Genomic DNA, 19909 nt, shown 5'->3' with positions numbered 1-19909 from the left:
TTGCATATGAATTTCCACAATAACATCATTCACAGTAGCCAAAGGGTAAAACAATCTCAATGTCCATACCTGGATAAACACAATGCACAGTAATACACACCGTAGGATGATAATCAATTATAACAAAGAGGGAAGTACTGGCACACGTTGCAAGATGGAGGAACCTTTAAACATCACACCAAAGGGAAGAAGCCAGACATCAAGGACCATATATTGTGTGAGCTAATGATACAAAATATACAGCATAAATCAATCCAGAGACAGGCAGCTGATGAGAGTTGTCAGGATATCGTGAAATGGGGATTGGCTTCTTAATGGGGTAGGGCTTTTGGGGGATAATGATGTTTTGAACTTGATGATGGTGGTGGTTGTCTAACACCGTGAATGTACTAAATGCCACTGAATTGCACATCATTTTAATGCCAATTTTATGTTACATAAATTTAACTTAAAAAAATTAAAGCTGGGTACTGGTGAATCATGCTTCGAATCCTAGTTACTTAGGAGCCTGAGATCTGAGGATGGCAATTTGAAGCCAGCCCAGACAGGAAAGTCCACGTGACTCTTATACCCAGTTAACCACCAAAGAACTGGAAGTGGAGCTGTGACCCAAGTAAGAGATGTCAGCCTTGAGCATCAAAGCTCCGAGAAAGCACCCAGGCCCTGAGTCCAAGACCTAAGATGGGCATTGCATAAGATAAAAATAAAAACTAGAGCAAGAAGGGGCATTCACAGGGATCAGGGGAAGAGAGGACTCTGTGATCATGGATAGCTCCCTATAGCACCCGCTGTGTTGGGCTGGGGTTGGCTCGATGCTGGTGGCCTCCAGTGTCACAAAGGCTCTGTGATCAGCTGGTCACCCTCCACCCTGTTGGCCATGTATAAACACAGAGCACCATGGAGTGACTTTTTAATCCCATAAGCTGGGTATGGTCTACTTTTCAGAACTCATGGGCAATGGCAGGATGTTATTAGCTACAATTTACAAGATGTCCCCTTCATATCCTTCCCATCTCATCCCCAAACCTTTCCATCTTGTGTTTTAAATTCCCCCTGTTTTCTCTGGAATGAAGTTAATTGACCTGGAATGACTGTAATCTCCAGTGGAGAATAATGCGCTTACTGGGTAAATAGCTCCTTCTCAAAAGAGCTGCAAAAAGCAGATTATGTGCAAATTCGGAGAATGCCGCTCAGTGCCAAACTCTGTTGGGTTTGCAGGGTCCTGTCAAGTTTCGCGTTCACAGTTTGACATTTATGTGGTTATTTATGGCGCTTATTAACTGTGGTGTGTTTGTGGCAATCTAATTATGACTGCCCTGCTGGCTTGTCCTGGGAACAGCAAGTAGAGGGATTGCTCTGTGGCAAGGGAGCTGGCCCTGGGATATTCTGGAGAACATCTGTGGAGGGGTGCGAGTCGGGGAGCGGATGTCTGTGTTCGTTTTGCTCTGGGGGGGGGGGGGTTGTCCTTGAGGGTTTTGCCCCATACTCTCTGGTTGCTGGGCATTTCTGCTGCTTTGGGTCCGGGAAGGGCAGGAGGATCTCCGGTTGGCCGAGTGCACAGTGGTGAATAGCCTTTGTTTCCAGGAGAACTGAAGCCCAGCAGATGGACGGGCTGGATGCATTGAAGGTGGTGGTTTGGAGAGCTGGCCTGAGTGGGGAATTGTGAAGAGCCAATATAGTCTTCTTTGGGGAAAATTCATTCCAATTTTTTTTTTTTTTGACATTCTGACATTCAACAAAGGTCTATGCGCTGTGATTCCTCAGCTCTGTGGCTGAAGTGCAAAGGGAATTCTCTGTTCTCAGAGGCCAGTTCTCTCTATCACAGGCCTAGAGGGAAAACAAAGCTACCTCCCAAGGCTTTTGGTTGGCCTCTCACCCTTTCCCACGTTCCCTAACCAGTGAAGCTTTAGGGTAAATTGGTTGTGAATAGTGGGCTCGGTAAGAAAGAAGTAAAGGCCACGGTCAGAAGCTCCCCCACTAGAGGCACATTTTTAGCTATTTTTTGCTGTAGGTACTTTTCAAATAACATCTCCTTTTGCCTGGAACCTGGCTTCTCCTAACTTCATGGATTATAGGCAGGCCTCACCATACCCAGGCTTGGGCACTGTCCATGAGCTCCTTTTTGCTCAAAGCTGACACTCTACCACTTGAGCCACAGTGTCACTTCCAGCTTTTTTTGTGATTAATTGGAGACAAGAGTCTTACTGATTTTCCTGCCCAGTCTGGCTTTGAACCGTGATCCTCAGATCTCAGCCTCCCGAATAGCTAGGATGACAGGCATGAGCCACTGGTGCCCAGTCTTGCTAACATACATGCACGGGCACACACACACACACACACACACGCACACACACACACACACATTTGCCTAGGCTAGCCTTAAATCATGATCATGATATCTTTAGATTTTAACAAGTTAAATAAGTTTCTTTTTATAAAGTTTCAGAAACAATTCAAAAGAAGAGGAGTAAGTTGTCTTAAAAGTGAGAGTAATTGGCTACCTTCTTGCAAAACAGATCCTTTGCCTAAATGTCACATATGTACAAAAATTCACTCCAACTGGATCATAGACTTAAATTTGGAATGTATAAATTATGAAACCTTTAGAAACAATAGGAGAATCAGGGCTTAATAATAAGCTCTTAGATTGATAACAAAAGTATGATCCAAAATGGGAAAAACTATTAATAAATCTTAACACCTTAAATTAAAATTTTTACTCTAAGAAAGAACTTTTGAAGGAAATGGAAAAGGACACTACAGATTGGTAGAAAATGTGTATTTGACAAAATTCTTTTTTTTTATTGTCAAACTGATATACAGAACGGTTATAGTTTCATACTTTAGGCATTGGGACAAAATTCTTAATAAATAAAAACTCTCAAAATGCAAGGGTAAAACATTCACAAACAAGTCAATCAGAAAACTTGGCCAAGACATGAACAGACATTTCTCAGAAGATGCTATAACAGAAGGCAAATAAGTATTACAAACTAGTGTTCAAAAGAGTGGACATGGTGGAACTCACCTGTAATTCCAGCTTCTCAGAATACAGAGATAGGAAGAACAAGGCTGGCTGAGCTGAAGCCTGGGACCTTATCTGGAAAACAAATTGAAAGCATCTCAACTGGTAGGGTGCTCATCTAGCAACTGCAAAGCCCCAAGTTCCTTCCTCAGTGATGGAAGAAAAAAAAAAATGTTGTTCAAAGTCATTCGTTCTGAGTAAGTTAATCCCTAATGAGATCTCACTGGTTACTTATCAGACTGGCTGAAATAAAAACTACGGGCAGTGCCAGTGTAGTGAGTGGTGGAGACATTCCATCACTCTCACATTGAGGATGGGAATGGAAAATGGTGTAGCTGCTCTAGAATAGTCTAGCAAAACGCAACATGTGCTTATCCTATGGCCAGCAGTTATGCTCTTGGACATTCATCCCTGAGAAGGGAAAACTTATATGTGCATGTACCTGCATGCCTACACACACACACACACACACACACACACACACACACACACACACACACACACACACTATAGAAATATTCTTAGCAAGTCTGGTTGCAATAGCTCCAAATGGGTTATTACATATGCCCAGCCTTCCCCACCATCAATATCTTATACCCCAAGAGTGATAGCATTGATTCTTACCAGAAGATCCTGCTTATATTTATACTTCTTAGATCAGCCCAAACCAGTCAAAAACATGCTCATACATAAAGCTGTAGCTAAATATTTATAGTATACTCTAGTTGTCTTAGAGTCAGTTTATAGTTGTCAAAACTTAGAAGTCTTTCTGTAGGTGAACGGGAAGACTGGTATATCCAGATACTGGACTGTTATTCAGCTTTAAAAATGATTGAGCTGTGAAATCATAAAAAGACATGAAAGTATCTTAATGAATAGTATTAACAGAAGGAAATCAGTTTGAAAAGGCTGCATATATGTACTATGAATTTACAACTATGTTTCATTCCAGAAAGGGTAAACTCTGTAAATTGTATGAGGATCAGTGGCTTCCAGGGGACAGACAAAAAAGATGGAGCGCAGAGGAATTTTAGGGTAGTGATACTGCTTTGGATGGCATCATAATGGTAGATGCATGTGATTGCACGTTTACTCAAGCACACAGCCTGGGCAACACCATAAGTGAGTCCTAGTGTGAACAATGGATTTTGGGCGATGACCATGTATCGGTGCAGGTTCATCGCTCTGTTGCAGAATGTTGCAATCTGCCAAGTCAGCATCCCCCAGTGATTGGACTTGGGGGTCCAGTGGCACAGGTGGCCAAGGACTCAGCATTCCTACCTGTTGGCGAAGTCCTTTTCCTAGCTAGCTTTCATTCTTACCAATGGCGAAATCTAGAGGCTAGGGAAGGAAGGACGCTACTGTTGCTAATTGGGAGAGAGAAGTCAAAGCAATCCTGTCTATAACTAGAAAGACTCAGGTTAGAAGTTGCTCCGTGTCCAGTACTGAGGGCGTATGTACCCCTGCTAGGTAACTGCTGTAAATGGGTTGTCATTCATCGGTGCAGAGCAATGGGTGATGTCCTGCCTTTCTTCCTTACAGCGGAGGGCTGACCGGCCTCCTGCCCTGGGCTCTTTCTAGCCCAACGAAGCTGGCTAAGTGTTTGGGCTCTCTCAGTATGTGATATGTCTAAACCCAAGGTCATGAAGTTGATTAGAATCAGAGAGTCCCCCCCCCCCCCGTGCTTACATTCTCTGCCTTTCACTAAGATGTTTAAAATTCCCTAGGCCATTTTTTTTCTTCCAAATGACAGATTTCATTTTCAATGTATGTGCTAGTCCTGGGACTTGAACTAAAGGCGGGGCACTGTCCTCAAGCTTTTTTTTCTCCCACAAGGCTGGCACTCTCACTTGAACCATAGCTCCACTTCCAGCTTTTTGGTGGTTAGTTGGAGATAAGAATCTCACAGACTTGTCTTGCTTTGGCTGGCTTTGAACTGCTTTCAGCCAGCCTCCTGAGCAGCTAGGATTACAGGTGTGGACCTTGGATGTCATTGAACCATTCATCATTGAAAATGATCAAGCCTGAAGAATTGTGACAGTTCTGAAACTGACACCTCCCTGCTCCGGCCCTACATTTATTAGTGGTTCATATTGTCACATGTATTTCTTTCTCTATTTGGGTAGTTATGTATGTTCTTTCCAGAAGCATTTGAGAAAAGGTTGAAGACACTATGATTCTTTTTTTTTTTTTTTTTTTTGGCCAGTCCTGGGGCTTGGACTCAGGGCCTGAGCCCTGTCCCTGGCTTCTTTTTTGCTCAAGGCTAGCACTCTGCCACTTGAGCCACAGCGCCGCTTCTGGCCGTTTTCTGTATATGTGGTGCTAGGGAATCGAACCCAGGGCCTCATGTATACAAGGCAAGCACTCTTGCCACTAGGCCATATCCCCAGCCCAGCACCATGATTCTTAATGTCCTAAATATAATGAATCCTAATTCTAATGATTAATTTTTAAATGGTTAATATTTACTTAATGTTTTACTAACATGCAATATAGAGTCCATATTCAAATTTTACCAGTGTTCCCCAAAAGTCTTTATACTAATTTTCTTTTCTGACCCCCAAAACAAACCTTTCATCCATCATCATTGGAAAGATGGATCTGGACACACACACACACACACACACACACACACCACATGTACCCATATATGTACAATAGATTTAATTTCATTGCTAAACATGCTCAGGGCTTTTTCCACCCTTCATTAGCATATAGTAGTTGTACCAAGGGCTTCATTGTGGTACTTACATATAAGGTACAGAACATTTTTCTCTAATAGGTACCTGTCGGGTCCCCTTTCACCCTCATGCTTATCCCGCCCCAGCCCGCCAGGCGGAAAGCTGGAGTGCGGCCCAATGTGCAAACCCTGGCAGTGCATAGTCGCGAGATGCCCCTCCTCCCCTCGCACATTTAAAGAACGACACGGGACACGAGTGCGGGCATCTCGGGGTGAGCTTCTGGAACTCCCACCAGATTTACTCAGGGGAGGGGTTTATATAACAGTAATGGCGGCAGGAAGGGGAGGGACTAACTGCATACTAGCCATAGGCTGATAAGCTGCCCATCACAGTGATGTCACTTCCTCTATGGGCGGTCATCACATCCCATAGGACCGCCCCTTGTGCCTGGTCCGGTGCCAAGGCGGAAGGTAGGGCTGGTTTGCTACCTCTTCTGGTTCTGGACCCAGAAGGGGGTAGGAGTGACTAACAGCCAAGCAGCCCCAGGGTGGGAGAAGAGGCAGGCCTTTCGGGACTGCCCCTTAAAGGTATAGCCAGAGCCCAACAGGTACCTCAATAAAATTCACCCCCTCTATTACTGTCCCTTTTCTTGAAACAATTTCAACAGATTTTGTTGTTCTGTTTTCATAGATGTGAATACCATTTTTCAGCTGCATTCTTCACCCCCCCGCCCCCCACCCATTCCCATCCCATCCCTTCTGCTCTCCTCTACCTGCTGGTACCCAGCCCTGAACAGAACCTGTTTTGTGTTCTGTCATTCACACATAGGGACTAGATTCTGCATATGCAAGAGAGAACCTGTGGTATTTGTTTTTCTCAGTCTGGCTTATTTCACTTACCATGATTATTTCTAGTTCTATTTATTTGCTTGCAAATGACATGATTTCACTGTGTCTGTATACCACATTCTGAAAGAAGGGTCCAGTTTATCTACTCATGTTGAGTTTTGTAAAAGGCTGCTTTCCCCACTCCCCCTGGCTTCTGGGGCTAGCCACTCTCCAGGCTAAATCTTCCAAGTGCCGGGGGGGGGGTGTGGGGGTGTCTATCTTAACTTGTAGACTAGGATAGGATAGGGAGGGGCGGATGGATTCAATCAGGAGCAAAGGCCTGGCATTGTATTTCTGCAGTGGGCAGCACAGAGCTTTCCGTTAGAACTGGCCACCATTCACTTACTGAAGTGAGAAACGCAGGGCTTGCAGAGGTGGTGAAGATTGCCGGCTTCTCTACCTTCTTCATCCACTGAGCAGTACATGAACTCAGGGAGGAGGTGTGGCTGCCAGGTCCACTTAGCTACAGCTGGCCACCTGCTTTGCAGATGCCCCAGTCTGGAGAATGGAACCAGAGACAGAGAGAGGTCCCGGGGGAGAGTGAGAAGGATGACACCTCCTGCAAGTGAAGAGGTGAAGAAGCTTCCAGGGCTGTGGAGCCTGCTGCTATACAACTGGTTGTCACACCTGACACCCAGGAGAGGCTGGCTCTTAAGGTCTTAGAGTCTCTGGTGGGGCTGGAGTCAGGCCCAGGGATGGGAGGCCTCAGTTCCTCCTTGTAGCTCTGCTTTAGATGTTCTGCTTGGCCTGGCTTCCATGCTATGACTGGTATCTATCACCTGGAGGAATTTGTTGTAATCTGTCTCCTTTCAAACTCACCACGGGATACAGCCTGGAGAGGTAGGCTCAGTATGATCATGATTGTTCCACTGGGGGAAAAAGAAAATGATCCTTCATTTCATCATCATCCACCTTCCCTTGTACCATGTGGATTTCCAGGACTAAATCAGAGGAAAAGTCCTAAGTTAACAAAACAAAAGCTGTCTGCCAAGAACTGTTCTGCTGCAGGTTTTGAGGTTGGTATCGGTTGCCTGATTGATGGGGGTCCCATCCACTGGGAATGCAGGACCCTGTGCTAGAGCAAAAGTACCTCCTACCTCCTCAGGACAGCCTAGAATGGAGACTAACCTGGCTGCATTTGTTTTGCAGATTAGTAGAGACACACAAAGCAAACTATTGTGTTCCTGCCACTACTGTAGCTCTGGATGGCCCAAGCAAAACTGGGATGGCTAAACATTAACATGTGCTAGATGGGATTTGGCTTTCTTTGGAAAAAAAAAAAAGAAAAATCTTTGTCTTCTTGAAAAATACTTGAACACCATATTTAGAAGTCCATGACAACTGGAAGGGAAATTTGCCTGAATGGTCTGCCCTAAGCCTTTTTTTTCTTTTTTTTAAGGATGCATTTTCTTCTTCTTCTTCTTTTTTTTTTTCTCAGCATATAGTAGTTCATTGTTGTTTTTTTTGTTTGTTTTTATTATAAAACTGATGTACAGAGAGGTTACAGTTTCATACGTTAAGCATTGGATACTGTTTGTTACCTTGTCCCTCATACCCCCTCCCCCTCCCCCTTTCCCCCCTGAGGTGTTCAGTTCACTTACACCAAACAGTTTTGCAAGTATTGCTTTAGTAGTTCATTGTTGAGAATGGATTGCACAAGAAGAAGGAAATCAGCAGGTTAAGGGATTTATAAGTTTAAGTTAGATTTTTCTGTCTTTATTTCCAATAGCAATCAATACGAGTAGATTATTAGCATTTATTGTTTACTATATGCCAGAAACTATTCTAAGTGCCTTGTCTATTGTTTTCTTTAATTTGTACCATATATAGTCCTATAAATTCTTTTACCAAGGAGGAAACTGAGATTGAGACTAAGAAATTTATCTGGCTAAGTTCTTACAATAATGATGTGGCCCAAATGCACATCCTTAACTACTGATCTTTTTGTTGTTAATGAATTCATCCATTTGTTTTAAATTGGCATTGCTGAAGTGGGACTTGGTGTGGGGTTCCTAGGTGATTGTTCTTGTTTGTGGATCTGATAGGATTTAGCCAACTCCTTAAGGCATGTTTAATTGGACACCTTTGTACAATCACTTAAGGATAATACAAAAAAAAAAAATCCTCTTTTTGTGGATGCCCTAATCCTTTCTGAATCAACCATCACATTCTCTTTTTTCCTATTTACAGCAAAATTTCTTAAGTTGTCCGTGGTACCTACCTCTAATTCCTCATCTTTTATTCTCTCTCCTTATTCCATTTAGATTGAGTGTAGAACCATACCACCGGCTTCCCTGAGGCTGATCCTGTCAGGTCATAAGACTGATCTCCATATTGCCAAATCCTTTGTGTGCCTATATGTATTTAAACTCTCAGAACCATTCAGCATATTTGACAGTGTTTACTCTTATGTTGAGTTCTGTGAAACCACTGTCACCAGGTTTTATTTCTACATCTTTAATTTCTTCCTACTACTGGAGATAAACCAAATCATAAACATTTCAATTAGCACAAAGCTGTGAGTAAAAGAAGGGCAAAGGAAAAAAAAAATAGAAAAAAAAAACCAACAGAAAATTGATAAACTGAAATTCTGCCAATTAAAAGGCAAAAATCATTGGACCACATGAAGTGCAAGTTGTCTACAAAATCCTCTTTATATATAAATCCTTAAGTAGGTTACAAGTCAAAGGATGGAAAATATATACTCTGCTAGCACTAATCCAAAGAAAGCTGCTTTTGCTGTATTAGCATCAGACAGACTAGGCTTTTGAATAGGGAATGCTGACAAGAATAAAAAGTTAAGAAAGAAAAAACAATTCTAAATACATATTCACTAATAATAGAGCTCTAAAAACGATGGAGCAAAACCTAACAACTTCAAGTAGAAATGAACAAATCCACAATTTATAGTTGAGGGTACCAAAACTCCTTTCTCTATAAATTAATAGAAGAGAATCAATAAGCACCTAGAGGACTTGAGTAATATATATCAACAATGTGAATTGGTAATTATAAGATTTTCCCCATGACAACAGAGTAGTCATGCTTTATATTTTGCATATAGAACATTCACTAAGATCATATGCTGGCTTTAAAGCAAGTCTCTATCCTCTAAAAGAAATGAAATCTAGTAGAAAGAGTTCTTGAGTGAAAATGGAATGAAATTAAGAATCCATGAAGAGATGGACAAGGGGAGGCACATGGAAGGAGAGACGATATGATTAAGGGGGGATTACCAGTCTGGTGATGGCAGAGGTTCTTGGGAAAAGGCCAATGAATAAAGGTCAAAGAAGAATAAAGAGAACAAGGAAAGAGGAGTCACCAGAGGCCAGAGAAACAGAATTCCACGATATGGAAGTGGCTAATGATTAGGATCCAAACAAATCCTTGGAGTTTGGGGACATGGAGATTACCATGTGACCTTGGCAAGAGAGTAGATGGATGGGAAATGAGGAAGTAGAAATATTGAGTATTTATTCCCCTTCCAGACAAATTTCTTTCCTTCTTGCAAAAGCCAAGAACATGAAAACAAGACAGTGGCTGTGCAGAAGAACCAAGATCAGAGGCGGAGATCTTTCTTTTTCTTTCTCCCTCTGTCTCTCTTTCTTTCTCTTGCTTGCGTGTGAATTTATTTTTATTTCAAAGATAAGGGAGACTTGAGTATTTTGTAGAATGAAGGTGAAGAGTTGCTAGTAAAAGACAATGAAGCAGGAAAGATTTGAACAGAGTTTCTAAGGAGATGAGGAGGAGTGGAGTTGTGACAAGACTGAGGGATTTGATGAATGAAAATGTAGCTAAGATCCATTGTAGGTGTGAATGAAAATTGCTCTCACAAAGTACTACCATGGATTTGCCTTTTACCTTCATGCTGATAAAATAATTCAAAATGTATCCCTTATCTTAACTCTTGAGCTCTGGACCTAACTTCTGAGTGTTCCCTAGTTATGTGGACTTAGATATATCATTATTTTGCACTAATTATGTACAAAACAAATATGTATTCTTCCCAAATGTCTCTTCCTGCTTTTCTTATTTTCTGCTTGTCTCCTCTTGGCCTAGGCAACTGGCACCTCAAGTCAGCCAGATCTACAGCCTGTTCTGGTCTTATGCCAGATAGAAAGGTGGACTTTACCTGCGATGGTTTGCACAGTGTAGTGGTCTGGCGGTGTGTATGATGGGGGGGGCGGGGAGGGGGGTGAAGAATGCATCATATAAGATGGGGTTGAGGTGATAGACAAATAATAACCAGCCAGGCTCTCTAGTGTCATCAGTTCACAGAAGTGATACAGGAGGGTGATTTCGGGTAGAGAAGGAACAATATGAAATTCAGTGAGATTGGAGAAGACTGAAAAAAAGAAGGGAAGCAGGACTTGGAAAGCTGAGATGGCAAGTGCGAGATACAAACCCTTTCCATGGTTTGAACATGATCCTGAGTCCTGAGGAAGTTGTTAACAGCAGCAACATGGAAGCGATTCCCGCCCCCCTGACCCATGAATAGTTCCAACATTCCTCCATATTTCAGCTTGTAGATATGAATGATTTCTTCTTCTATTTTCCTCACACCCATCCCATCCCATCCCACCCCATTCTCTCCCCTCCCATCACGATTCCTATTCTCCTTCTGAAATGTCTCTACTTGGGCCCCCAAAACATGTGTCTCCCTTTATCTTTCCCTCTGCCTATATTCTATGTACCTTCTGCTTCTAGTTAGTTTAGAAATGTTTAAAAAACTAAAAATTCTCCTCATATTTTAACTCTTGGCAGAGTAGATCTGGCTGGATGCCAGTAACAGCAATGTTCATAAAATGGGGCGGGGGGAAGCATATACAATAATGAAGAAAAACATGGATCTAACTTCAGAAAATAACTTCCCGAAAAGCTTAAGTTTGCATCCTGGGCCGAGATGTTGATTAATGTTTATTTTCTTTGGGCAGACAGGGTGACTACAAGCTTCTTGGCTTTGCAAAGTTCTCACAAGGCATCGTAGCCTATCTCCAGCCCGGTGCAGAGCAGGGTCAATTAGGATAAATGGTGCTGACGCGTTGGCCTGGAGACGGCTTGCTATGGTTCATTTGCCCAACTATGAGGGTGAAAATCACCCACGCTGGATCATCACTCTTGCTCTTGTCAACTGACTTGGAATTTCATAGGCCCTTGGCCGTGCAAGCCCTTCAGAAGCCGTGCTCTTCCTCCCTTCATCTTGCCTACCTGGGGACCAGCAGTGGTTTTGAGACCAGAGTCGTTCTACCACTATAAGGACATCTCGCGAGCGGGCCGTCACTTCTCTTTTGGACATCTCTAGGTCTGCCAAGGACAAACACTCCATTTTGTGGTAGATCCAGCCACTTTCGACATAGAAGAGTCTGGAAAAGAGGATCTTGTTGAAATGCAGTTCAGATGTGTGTCTGCGTTCTCTCTAGCGTTGGTCCACCCGCTGGAGTGTCTGTGACAAATAGCTGACTTCCCAGTGCTGTTGGCCACTGCTCCTGGTTCCCCTGTATAGAGAGTGAGAATGTACATTTACCCTCACATCCTAGGGGACAATTCTTTCTGGGTTCTAATGTAGGAGAACAGGTATCCCCCAGCCATTGTGAGAAGAGGAGAAAGGACTTCAGCATAGAGATGGGTGGTGGTAAGGCTGGTCCCTGGGGATCTGGCCACTCTTAGATCACCTGGAAATGTCAGCAACCCCAGAGACAGTAACACAGAAGGTAGCTGAGAGACCTAGAACGTTCTGGATTATACTGGGAGATGGACCATGAGGGAACTCATCTGGATGCATTTGGCAGGCCGCGGCTGAAGAGACAGTCAGTCTCCTGTGAAGTTATAAGCCTGGCAGTGGAATTATGTTTCACTTCTTACTGCTTGTCTAAGGCTTGGTTGCTACTGAAATGGAAAAAAATCCCAACGAACCACCATCCTGCATTGTGAATATTTCTGCAAGGCTCTCCAGGAAGATCCAACCCCCAGCCTGAACAAACTCCAAGGCAGGTGTCAACTACTTGGTATTTAAATATGGAATCCAGCCCTGGTCTTTGCCCAATGGAAAGACACGACGCTTTGGAGCAGAGAATCCTGTGTAGCGGAAGAGAAGGCCCAGTGTTCAAGGGCTTTGGCCTTCCTGGGGCTGGAAGTGCCCCAGCATCACCTAGAGCACAAATGCACCAGAAGGAAGAAATGCTCCTGGTGAACGTACAACTCACCCTTCACTACTGGTTCAGAGTCGCCTTCCCTAAGTGCGGCACACGGTTTTCACCAAGTCTCAAAATGAGCTTTGTTTTGGAGGAAGGGACAGGAAGTAATTTGACTACGTAACCGTCTATCCGCAATCTGTAATCCTTAGAGTACAAAGGCATTCCCTGAGACACAGGTTCATTTGGCTTCTAGAGGTTCTAGATGCTTGCACAACTAGGCTGTTCTTCTTTCCTGGACATGCGCCTTCTACTCCTGCCCATTTTGTTGGTTGTGCAAGAATGCATTGCAATAATATATTGATAGATACATAGCGCCAAGTTTAGAAATGAAGGTAGACAGATTCTGGCTTCACTTTCTGCATTTTCTTCTTTCTCCTTCTCCCCGTGTAAAAGCAGAGCCCACTGAGGCTCTGCTAATTGTCTCCAAGTGAAAAGATTGATTGAGAGGAGATTTTAGACTCTCAGGGGGCATAACACCCGTCATTTCACAATGGAGAATTATTTTTGTGGTATTTATTTTATGATTCCTGACCCTTGTTCTAAATCTTGCTGGTGTGTTTTCATTTAAAATGTATTAACTGAAACTTGGCATAGTGACTTGGCTCCATTAAACTCTACAACAGCTTAATCCAGATTTTATTATACTGGGACTTGACTATATGAACTTTAGTATGACAGGAAGATTATAGATAAATAGAGTGGTTCTGATACTTACTATGCATTTAACTCTTTTGGGTTCCTTCTTAGCAATTAACTGGAGTGCTTGTGGTTGGATTTTAATGTTTTCAAAACAGACTGAGGACCCAGATGGAAGAAAAGGGGAAGATGGAAGAATCTCACCAGTCCAGGCATTCCGCCCCCCCCCCCCAACCCATCCACCGCCATGCCACTCCGTCATGATGGCTTGTCTTACCACAGCCCAGAAACAATGGAGACAGAAGACCATGTTGTGAGACTTCTGAGACTATCATTCAAGATAAACCTTTCCTTCTCTAAGGTGACTTGCTGAGCAGGTTTACTAAAAAGATACGTGGAGTCCTCACCATGGACCTTTGTAGCAATGAGCTAAAAGACTTGGCAAGCCCATGAGAATCTAGGTAGGCCTCAGAGGCCAAGCCCTGAGCTTAACCCTAGGGCCCACTAGAGTGACAGAGCACAATTCACCAGCTCCTTGTGCATCAGCCTCGTTCCAAGATGTTACTGGAAACAGAGAGTTTTCTTTTGTTTTTGTGGTACTGAGATTTGAGCTCAGGGTCTGAAGCTAGTTGCAAAGATGTTCTACCATTTGAGTCACTTCTACCTTACTTCCCCCACCTCATCATTTTTGTTTTGTTTTTCTCTAGATATTTTTTCAGATAGGGTGTTGCATTTTTGCCTGATGCCAATCTCAGACTGAGCTAATTCTATTTATGACTTCCTGTGTAGCTAGAATTACACATGAATGAGCACACTTAGTTTATTGACTGAGATGGGTGAGGGGTGTCTTATTAACTGTGCGGGCTGGCCTTGAACCATGATTCTTATGGTCTCTACCTCCTGACCAGCTGGGAACAATAGGAATGAACTAATATGTCCAGATTTGAGAGAACTTTTCTCCAAATCTCTTCTAGAATCTTCTAGAAGATTCTTTTTTTTTTTCTGGAGAACTGAGATAAGAAACACCATTGTACAGTTAGATCCCAAAAAGTTAAGTGTGTGACCTCACACAGGCAGTAAGCAGCAGGCCACTCTAAGACCAAACCCAACACACCTCACTCCTGTATCAGATCCTGCCTCCAATCCACTGTCTACACCCCATGCTTCTCAACCTCCTGTGATCCGCACTTAAAATAGCATTATTGTGAAATCCTCTATTGTCTCTTCTGACTATTCTCCACTTACTATATTCCCCTACCAGTCCAATACGGAAGGGGTTGCTTTCATTTTGGAGAATGTTCCAACCTCTCTACCTCCCTTGCCCATCATAGCAATAACTGGAGCCTTTAGGACTACACTGCCTTGCCACCAAGACTCTGAACTCAAGTCCCTCACTACAGGAAAAAGAATTCCTTTTCATTTGCTGTACAAAATGTGTCTGAAACATGGAACACAGCCTTTCCTTTTCCCACAGATACTACCCTGAACTTCTTTTAGTGCCATTATTTTCTTTGGAGCACTAGGTATGTATACAGAAGGATTTAATTATGCCTTAGAAAACCTCAGTGAGAAAGATCTAGTGGTACAAAAAGTTGATCCTATTTTAAGTAAAGGCCATATGCACAAACTTCATCCCATTTTTAGTCATATAAATGTGTTATATCTTAAGCAATTTTATATATTGCCTAAAATCTTTTCAGCAATATAGAAGTATACATATATATACACACACACACATATACATACACACAAATCTTAACTTATTGAGGGCAAACATGTAAAAGGTAAAGATAACCATCTAAAAGATAAAATACTGAAATTTAGACCACAAATCTAGGCTCTGAAATAATATTTTTAAGAATACTTCTGGTACTAGTGATAAAAGAATATGCTGGGGGCTGGGAATATGGCCTAGTGGTAGAGTGCTTGCCTCGTACACATGAAGCCCTGGGTTCCATTCCTCAATATAAAGAAGGCCAGAAGTGGCACTGTAGCCCAAGCGGTAGAGTGCTATCCTTGAGCGAAAAGAAGCCAGGGATAGTGCTCAGGCCCTGAGTTCAAGCCCCAGGACTGGCAAAAAAAAAAAAAAAAAAAAGAATATACTGTACTTGATAACGAGTCACATGGTACTTCACACATAATGTTCATTAGGGAGTGACAAAGAAGATGAATGTGACTACCTGTGCTCTGTGATCAGATCAAGGTAGAAGGATGTAAATACTCAGCGCCTTCCCCTCTGTACCTCCTGTATGTTTTCCAATTAGAATGTGAAGAAGGCATTTGATATCTTGCGATGGTGTTTCTCCCTTTGGGGTTGTTCTATGCATTTGCCTAAAAGAAGCCCATAGGCTTCTGTTTCTTTACTGTTTCTTTAACTGTAGGGTTCATCCACTTCTCTCTTTCCTGAGAGCTCAAATGGGTAGATTCATGAATGACACAGATGGAGAAATAAAGTAATTTAGTACAGATGCTGGCATTGATATTCTTGGAACTGAATGGCTTCCAAGTCAGAAATAGTCCTCAAGCTTGCAAAATTGGGAAGTCAGATCCAATTTCACTGTTTTTTTGTCAGATGCCTGGATGTGGTACAGAACCACTTGGGAAAAAATTAATGCGAAATATGTGAGCTGCTCAGGTGGCTTGATAGGAATTGCTCCCAAACTGGATACAGAGAGTGTGTGTGTGTGTGTGTGTGTGTGTGTGTGTGTGTGTGTGTGTGTGTGTGTGTCCCGAGAAGGGAGCGATTTCCTGGGGCATAGGGCTGTGAGCGTCTGAAGAACAAAGCCTTCCCTAAGAAAAACTGTCTGAATTGCAAGCTTGCAGGAAAGAAATGCATCCTTGGAAGAAAGGATGATGTGAATGGAAGCTCATATGTGTAGAAAAAATAACGTCAGGTTACAAAGAGGAGGGCAGGAAAGCAGGCTTCAGGCATGGTGCGCTCGTGTCAGGAGAGGAAACTTAGGAAGAAAGGCTAGGCCAGGCTGTGAGGGTCCCGTTTGATCACCGAGTAAAACCTTACGCAGTCATTCAAGGAGTTTTTTGGCACTATAAGACAGGTCTTAGAACACAACTACATGTGAAGAGTAGAAGTTTATACGTATGCTGGGCAGTGTGCAAGTGTATACCGCCCAACGTATTTGTGACTTAAGTTGTTGAAAGAAATGAAGTCTCAATCTGATTTGTGACACAGAGGTAGATTATGCATGTATGTGCTTGGCTGTGTAAATATTTACCATGTAAATGCATTGACATGGTAAACCACTAGGATAAATATTATATATTTACCCATCATATACTATTTATACGACAGCGATTAGAGTCTGCCAAGAGGTATTTAACAAGGAGAGGGCATGATTTGAGAAAACTCCAGGGAAAATGGGGAGAAAGGGATGAGCAGGGACCTGAACCAAGAAGGCCACGGCTGGAAGCTGTGCATGACTGTGAACAAGAAGACGATACACGTTTAGAGAGGGAGGAAGGGTCCTACTGTGGTTTGTATGTGGTTGGCGTGTGTCCCCAGTGGTTCATGTGCTGGCCCATTGTGGTGGTGCTGAGATGCAGACCTTTTAGAGGTGAAGTCTAGGTGAGAAGATGCCAAAGGTATTACTTACAGGGCCTACTCCTGCCTGCCCCCCTGATCTCTCATGACTGAGTTGTTACGAAAGTGAACCTAGCCCCTGATTCCCTCTCTGGCTCTCTATTTTAATAATAATAATAAAATCTCTTAGGTCTACATGTGCCTCTGCTGTTAAAACTTCTAACAGTGGGTTGTGAGCCTCCAAAAAAAATCTGTGAGCTAAAGAAATCTTCTTCCTTTATACAGTAGTCCTCCTCAGGTATTTCATTCAAGTAATTTAAAAAATGGATACAGAGCTGTTCACTGGTGGTTCACGCCTACAATCCTAGCTACTCAAGAGGCTGAGATCTGAGGGGTGCAGTTCAAAGTTCAAAGCCAGCGTGGGCAGGAAAGTCAGTGAGACTTTTCTCCACAGTTAACCACCAGAAAACCTGAAGTGGTGCTATGGCTCGAAGTGTTTGAACACTAGCTAGCCTTGAGAGAAAGAGCTCAGGGACAGTGCCCAGGCTCCAAGTGCAAGCCCCACAATGGACAAAAAGGATACAGTTCCCATTCAAGACTTCTTTTGGCACTAAAAGAGGCCTTGGGATCCAACTAGACACGCGGAGTGAAAGTTTATAGACATATAAGTAAGTACCTTGGGTGGTATGCAAGCATATACAAATGCATTAATTTGAACACAGTAGATTCAAGAGAGGACTCAAATAGTGTAATTCTTTAGAAAGACAAAAATCAGAGTTCAACAAAACAAACACCAGCTAGGTGCTTGAAAAGGGAAGGGTTGCGTAGGGAAAAAGGGTTGCGTGAGAATGTTGAAAAGGGTGACATTAACCATGATGCATTATATTCATAAACTGCTTTATTAAATGGCAACTCCTTTGTACAACTACTTAAAAATAATACTTTTTTTAAATAAAAAAAGGAACCCCACAATGGAGGGAAGAAAAGGAAAGAGGAACCGAGAATGACTTTTTAATGCCTTCCTCTTCACTGTACTTATTATTACTTGATCTTGTGGGATATATGTAGCTTTTATTTGCTTGATTATTTTCGCGGATTGTTCATCCCCTACTGGAAAGTGAGCTTCTTAAAGCCATTGGCAAACTTGCTTTCTACTGCCTTTGCACATTCTAATGAGGTGCCTGACTCTTTTTCTTTTTCTTTTTTTTTTTGGCCAGTCCTGGGCCTTGGACTCAGGGCCTGAGCACTGTCCCTGGCTTCTTTTTGCTCAAGGCTAGCACTCTGCCACTTGAGCCACAGTGCCACTTCTGGCCATTTTCTATATATGTGGTGCTGGGGAATTGAACCCAGGGAGGGCCTCATGTATACGAGACAAGCACTCTTGCCACTAGGTCATATCCCCAGCCCCAAGGTGCCTGACTCTTAAGTCATGTGTGTGAGTAAATCACTGGTTGGGAAGGTTCTTTGGCTTAGATAAAGGACAGTGTCTGATATAGGGAAAGAGGTCACAGGAAGCACAACAATCAGATCTTGGGATTGGTTCCTCAGTGACATCTTGAACCTACAACCTAGAGTCACTGCGGAGTTACCTATGCATTGGTGCTGAGTGAGACCATACGAAGAAGGTAAGGAGAAACAGAGGGCGAATGCAATATCGGCTGTGAAGATGTGCCAAAGGGGGTAGAGGAAAGAGAGAACCAAGAGAGGAGAGAGAGGAGACAGAAAAGAGCCAGAGCAATGTGTTGTCCCAGAAATGGAGGAAGAGGGTTCTCTGAAGAAGGGCAGCACCCTTGGAAATCCTGGTTCAGAGATGTTTTGGTGTGCCACAGAGGTAGCCCAGAGCTGGCTTGTGAGACCCAGTGGTTAACTTTTTAGGGATTTCATGAGCTAGCCTTAAAAATTGAAAATTAAACCTTGTAAGATTAAAGTTCAATGTACTTCCTCCGAAACACAATTAATAAATATCCCAAACTTCCATTACCTATACCCTTTCAAATCTGATTAACAAAAAATGCTACATAATGGTATGCCTTTGTGTGTCTCTTCTCCTTTATTTAGTGATGTTAGTTTGGGAGTTTGAAGTTAGCCTTTACAGGTGTATTTACACCAGAGAAATTGGCTGAGACAATAAATCAGGGGTCTTCCCCTCTGAGAAGTTAGTGTTAAGCCTTTAATTGGCGTACTACCACCCTAAGAGAGAAGGCAAGGTTTCGTGCTTGTGTCATTAAGATTGGGGACAATGGGATAAGAAGCCGCTGGAGATGGCAGTAGCAGGTATAGAGATTGCTGGAACCCTGATACAGGAAGACCCTGAGGAGGTAATGGGCTGGCTTCCAGAGCTCAAGAATTTAATAGCCTATTGTACACATATCTGACAGACGGTTCATTTAAACATAGAATAGGGTAACAAGAGCTTTTCAGCCATATACTCAAGGAGACTCATGCTCTTATCAGCCCACTTCCCTTAATAAGAACTTAAATTCCCTCTAAAATTTTGTCCTTAAGTCTGTGACAATACTCAGTGAGAGAGACCGTTGGTCTCTGTTTATTGGATATAAACTCTGTTCCTTGGCAAATTGCCGTACAGACACTTATTTTTTGTGACCTCCTCCATCGTAGGATGGGAGGCTAAACCGCTTCAATGGAATGTCTGAAAATCCAACTGAGGAGTTATTTTCTAGGTTAAACGATATGGATTGTTCATTTTCCTGCTGGTCTTTTTCCTTCTGAGTATGCTGTCTACCAGTTGAGAATTACAAAATTAAAGCAACTGAGCAACAGAGGTCAAACAAATCCTTCTGAAAGGCAAGGTAAATTTTTCACTGTAACTCAACAAGGATGGTTTAGTTCTTCTAGAAGTAAGCAGTTTTTCCTTTGACTGTGCATCCGTCTATTTTCTACTCTTTCCGCTGAGGATGATTTTGCATGATCCTTCCCCAGATTTCATA

Source organism: Perognathus longimembris, chromosome 5, assembly GCF_023159225.1.
Source record: "Perognathus longimembris pacificus isolate PPM17 chromosome 5, ASM2315922v1, whole genome shotgun sequence".
In the NCBI taxonomy this organism is placed as follows: domain Eukaryota; kingdom Metazoa; phylum Chordata; class Mammalia; order Rodentia; family Heteromyidae; genus Perognathus; species Perognathus longimembris.
Note: the sequence above shows the minus strand (reverse complement) of the source record.